Source organism: Capsicum annuum, chromosome 12 (assembly GCF_002878395.1).
Source record: "Capsicum annuum cultivar UCD-10X-F1 chromosome 12, UCD10Xv1.1, whole genome shotgun sequence".
NCBI classification, from domain to species: Eukaryota; Viridiplantae; Streptophyta; class Magnoliopsida; order Solanales; family Solanaceae; genus Capsicum; species Capsicum annuum.
Window position 1 is genome coordinate 42476489 of NC_061122.1, and position 6805 is coordinate 42483293.

Genomic DNA, 6805 nt, shown 5'->3' on the forward strand with positions numbered 1-6805 from the left:
TATATATATATATATATATATATATATATAAATAAATAAATAAACAAGGTGTTCTAGATAGATAAAATAGTCAACACAAGATACCAATCCTACGACATAGTAGAGCTAATACAAGAGCATCTAATAGTATTAATACAACTGAAAAGTCTAGAATGATCAATATATCTGTCTTGGTACAAAGGACTAAAAATAAGATAGAGGGAAATAGGTGACTCAAACTGCAAGAGCTTATCCTATCTCATAAAATCTGTCACCGTACAACCAACGATCAACAACAACAGCTAGTGCTTGTATCTGCACTAAAAAGGTACAAAAGTGTAGTATGAGTATCAAAATAATGGGTACTCAGTAGGTATCATCGGCTAATTAAGCTAAATCATATATAAGTATGATAAAATACAAGATAATTAAAAGCTAAATCAAAGTACAGAAACAAACCTAAATCATCTGCAACATTGTTGTACATAATAAATAATTAAATCAGAATCACAGTATATCATAAGACATCAACACATGTCAATATCATCATGCAAGCATACACAAGAAGTTTGGAATAATAAGGCATCGTAAAGCATCATCACAGGCAAACATAACTACAAAATTAGATCCCATATGCCAATTAGTTTAGAAAAATAAAGAACTCATCATAGCCTCCCATATGACTTGAGAGTACACTCAAGATAAGAATAAGACAATCAACCAACATTACAACTAACTTTTATCGTCATTTAACTATCATTCCACAATTATCATCAATCAATCATTTACCAATATTTCTTAGTTCCTAACATTAGACAATGTACTCACATTCTATAATCTTATCATCATTTAACAATCTTAGCATCTATATACACTAGTCACCATTTACTAGTTAACCATCTCTTATCAACTAATCCATTTGACTACTAGTCTTACATAACCTCGAATCATAATTCAACCACTATTTACCACATAGCTACTAATCACTATTCATTACGAAATCATCATTTCTCATATAACATCATTTATTATCTGATCCACATTTACCAACTAATCCTCAATTGCCAAAAAGTCATTATTTTCCACTTAAACAACATCCACCACTAATCATCAATTGTCACTAATCCCTAATTATCACTAATTAAATTAATTACCACTAATTATCAATCTATCATTAACATTAAGACTACTACTGGATGATGAACTAGTCAAATTAGAATAACAAGTCCCAAATTTATCAACCTCATATAAGGTCTTATCACTAATCATCAATTATACCTCTTTATAAATATTTTACACTTACGGTCTATAACTAGCACACTAATATGAACAACATGCCAGAATTTCATATAAGCAAATATAAGCATATAATTGCCATACATAGGGCTAGTCGAACTCGAACCGATAGATGTACACATAGAAACATCAATATAATCATCCTACAGCATTTTCAGGTATCAATGCTTCATCATAATCATCCTCCGGCCTTTATGGGTATCAATATATCATAACTATGACCTCAGGCATTGCCGAACATCAATATTATCATAGTGTCCTCCGATTTTACTGGGTATCAATATCATCATTGTATCTTCTGACCTTGTCGGGTATCATCATATCATTATAATATTCTTTGGATTTGTTGAGCATCATCATATCATCTCAATATCCTCCGACCTTGCTGGACATCATCATATCATCATAATATCCTTCCACTTTGCTGGGCATCATCATAATATTCTCTGACCTTGCTAGGTATCAATACACGTATATAATCATAATCGCTGGCAAAATTAATAGCATGGGCAATCATATAATGAAGTTTCATGATTTCAAATATAATTAATGGCATAACTTTCTAATATAATCAATAAATATCACTTCAAACATAATTCATGGCACAATTGCTAATATCATTATTTGGGATGTTTTCTAGCATAAGTTCTAGCATGATCATAATCATAAGTAATGACTCATTAATTTCATATTCAAAGGCTTATCATTAGAATAAAGGGTAATTTATCAATAGTGTGAGCAATAGCTAATCCATGGCATAATGTATAGCTTATTCATAACATAGTCCATAATATAATTTATGGCTTAGATAATATCATAGTGAAGGTCTCATTCAATAGTATACTTGGTAGCCTAATCAATAGCAAACACAATAGCATAATAAATAGCTCCTCATAAGGTTAACAAATAACTCATACATACGGCATAATCGTTTAGACATCACTACTTATGTCATTCCTTATAACCAACAAGCACCAAGGTTTCTCAATATTGCCTCACAAGGGCATTCTCTAATATTTACTAAGCATACTAGGGTTTTAATATAATTATCATCAATCTTGACTTAAGGTGGGTTAATGTAACGCCTTGAGTCTGTACCCCGGACACTACACGATGCTAGCAACCCTGAAAGACCTCCAACTAACCCTTGACTGGTACCTACTGTGAGCACTGAATAATAGTAACACTGTAATAATAATATAACTGGAATAAATATGGGTATAAGGCTGTAAACGCAATAAGGTTTGTTAGTGAAATCTGAATACTAAAACATCTTTCTGAAATAGTCTAGTCTGAAAGCCTCTAACTTATTGAGTTTGGAGTTGATGGGACAAGCCCCCAACTAACTCCAACTACTGCATACTGGACTACTAAAATAATATAATAACTTTGTCCTCAAACTATGAGGACTCTATACTAGAACTGCTACTGATAGAGTGGATCTACTAAGTGCGGTCGGGAGCCCGTACGTTTGAACCTATGATATAAAACATCATAGCTCAAAAGAGAGGTATGCATCAGTACTTTGAATGTACTGGTATACTAAGTGAGGTAGGATGATATGCATAGGTTCATATGCATGAACAAATAACTGACTGTTAGCATGAATATAATTGAATAAGAGTACATTCATGAATACATAAACTGTAACTGAGATCATATCAATTTTGGATGCTAAATTTTGAATACTGATTAATAGATATTTGAGTTTACTAATACTGTAATACTGATAACTAAATGACTATTTTTGACAATCTCAATTCTGTAGAATGGAACTGTGATGAGTTTTATACTGATCTGTATGATTGTGTCTGATAGTCTTGATCATGTAGAATTAAACTAATTTCTATACTAAGACTAAAACTGAAACTGTGGAAGATAATCATCTAACCAACATACCTCAAATGAGGTAACTGAGTTAGGGTCCAATCTGTAAACCTAATTGGAAGGGTGTCAATATCGTGCCACGTGTAAAGATAAGTGCCGAGTCACCCTCATCTGGCAGGTCCTCTGAACAAGAATGGTGGTACCCTCAACTGGCAGGTAGAACACCTCATCAACCCACAACTGGCAGGTTGACGTCTCAACTTATGCTAGCTACATAGTTCTGGAACACAAGGACTGCTTCTAAGGATCACACCCTCTAGTGGTAGGTAAGTCCCCATCCTTGGGTTCACTCGGTGATGAATCTTACTCCCAACTGAATAAACACTGAACTAATTTCTAAACTGTACTAGGCTGGACTAAACTATTACTGATTGTCCTGTCTATCTGAACTTAACTGAATTTACCAGGTTCTGTTAACCAATGGAGCACAACTGAGTTCTATTAGCTAACTGAGTTTACTGAGTTCTGAATTGAATACTACTAAGTTAAGTTCTGAACTGAACCCTACTAAGTTTTGGACTGAATACTGAACTGGGACTGATTACTGATGTATTACTATTCGTGATGCTACGGAGGCTATTCTGCAACTACTGTAATTCTAGGCAAGCAGCTAGATTTTTGGGTATTGAATACTCCCATGTCATGACCCGAACTAGGGCTTGGCCGTGACGGACACCCCAAACTATGAAGGCTCAGAACGCCTTTCTCTATCCGGTAATCATGCACAACATTCATATAATAAAAAAGATGCATAAATATAATCTGCTATGGAAACATGATCAACTTTGAATTCAACATAAGTATGGAAACTATAAATCAAATACATCTAAATAACATCTGACTCAGTCTGCGAAATCTCTACTACATGAAATCTGACAACTGTCTGAAATTGGGACAAGGCCCCCAGTAGACCAAAACCAAAATAAGTGACATAATCTAAGAAGATAGGCCTTCTGGAATAGAGAAGCCTCACCACTACACAATCTGATCAGCTATCTGAATTATCTACTACTTATCTGGACCTCTAGACCGAGTCTCAAAACTTGAGAGGTAGGGGGAAGGGGGTCAATACAGATGTACTGGTAACATAGCATATCCAAAAATAATCATTTATTATTCAACATATATGAGAGCAATTTAAAATAATTCATAAGTATATCAAATAGTAAGAATTAAAATGGGCATTTTAAAGACTTTGTAAAAATCATCTCAAGTCTGGGAAATTTGTGTTACTTCTGCGCTAGGTAGTATACCCTACAATAATTACATGGGATATATGGAAACTGCCATTAACTAGACAGTGAAGCCCCCAACCCAAGTGTGCCGCAAGGGTCGAAGTCTCTGAATCTAGTACACCACACAACCATTACCGGCGTACAATAATAATCTACCCGTATCGGCAAATACGGTTTCAGTCTAAGAGTTGCTTGAACTTGCGCCTTTTTTGGGTAATCACCAAACCCTCGTTAAGCCCCTTTTTAAAATCTATTAAAACATGCAGTATCTGAAAACATACTCTAAAAATATACTATGAAAACATAATCTGTTATGGCATAAATACATATGGTATCGTCATAGCATTGACTTATAAGTCACATCTCTGAGCCATTATTAGTCTATCATAAATCTCTGTATTCAAAACATAAGTTTTGAGACCAGTATTTCAATAATTCAATTCAATGAATCTTTTTTATCTCAAATCTCATGTAAACACATGCAATTCTTTCTCATACACACAAGAACATATTGATAACAAGAAACACCCTCTCAACAATTCCAAATCATGTTCAAATGCTAGGATATTGTAAAAATATCTTTCAAATCACAAAACCATAATCTTTAATTCAATACAAGAGAGGGAGTTCATAATTTATACTCTCAACAATCTTAAATCTTAAATTTATACATATACATATATATGTAAATCAATTTAAGGGAAAAGACCACAAAACCAAAGCAATAGTAGCATTGAAACTTTCGAAATGCATAATCAATAATATAGTTTTCAAAACCCCCATAAAATACATGTATCAAAACCTTTAACTCATGCCCTAACAATTTCAAGCCCATGTAGTTTTTAGGATAAACAATTTCAAGCCCATGTACCTCTATTTTGGAGAATAATAAATGATTCTTGAAGCTTACGGATTGGGGATTCCAAATCTCTAATTATCTTAAAAAACTAATGGTTGAATCTTGAATTATTTGGGACTCTTGTTTGAAACCCTGAGAGCGTTCTTGATGAATTTTGGTGAAAGTGTATGCATTTAGGTGTATTTGGGATTAAATCCCGTGTTTGGATGGGTTTGGGTGGGAAATGTCTAGTTTGACCTTGGAATTTAAACTCCTAGACTGGAAAGCCATAAAAGGCTTCATCGCGATGCACTAAATTCGCGGTGAGCTACTGGAATTGAAAAATGTTGATTTAAGGCTCACTGCGACCTGGTGGCCAGTCAATCGGGAGTGCTGACACTAAAAATGCTCTAACTTCTTCACCGTGTGTCCGTTTTAGGCAAATTTAGTATTGATGGAAACATAATTCGAACATCTTTAATTTGATATATAGTAGGCCAACCAGTTCATTATATACAATGATCTATGGTATATTGAAGTTGACTCAAGTTTCAATGCTCACTCAAACTCGAACGATAGGAAAGATTTCAACTTGACCTTGAGTTAAGGGACCTTTATGATCTCAATTCATGCTCAAATAGGTTACCACACTAAAGGTATGGAATAACACCGACCTGATGTGTCTTCTAAGAAAGGATATAACTGATCTAAAATATTTAAACTTCTATCATGAAACTGAATTCTCAGCTGACTTGACTTCACTTACTTTAAGGAGCTGATTCAAGCAGAGAGTTTAAGATTCCCTTGAAGTGTTCTGGATCAAATCATACATTTTGAATTGAGAAGTGAGAACTTATGAAAGTACGAATCACGAGACAACTAGACTTAGGTCGCACAAGGGTATTACACTATCAGAGCTAAAATACTTTGAAATTTTGAGATTATGCGCTGAACTTTTGGGCACCGAGCCATGACCAAATAGCTGAATCTGAAACGTGGTGCTTGGAATGAACTGAATTCACAATTTACATGGATGGAATAGATTATATCTTGGGATGGTCATACGCATGAGACTTCAAATAGAAGGACTGCGTGAAAAGGTGGAAAACCACAGTAACTGATTAGCCTGACTGTCAAACTGAATTGCTGGCTATACAGACTGAATCACACGGGACACTTATACTAATCTGGAGTATCTCTTCAACACCCTTTCTAAAGAAGTTCTAGTAGCCTTAGAAAGCAAGGGATCTTGGGAATGAGTTACACAAGACATCCAACTAGGGAATCACAACAATAACATTACTCTTTAACACAAAATATAGACATATAACTCATAAACTAGGATAGAATTACCACACCTTAAGGAATACAACCTCTTACTTTCAAGCTTAGCACACTTCTCAAATATCCCTTAACTATACTATTCTCCTTAAATACCATACTCTTTTGATTTAACTTATAATTCTCATATGGGCATTGATAAATCTTTCTACTAATGTCTAAAGTAGCTTAAATCCTTTCGCTGTTATCAAGCCTAACTCTAAGTCACAAAAATACAATATTCCACACC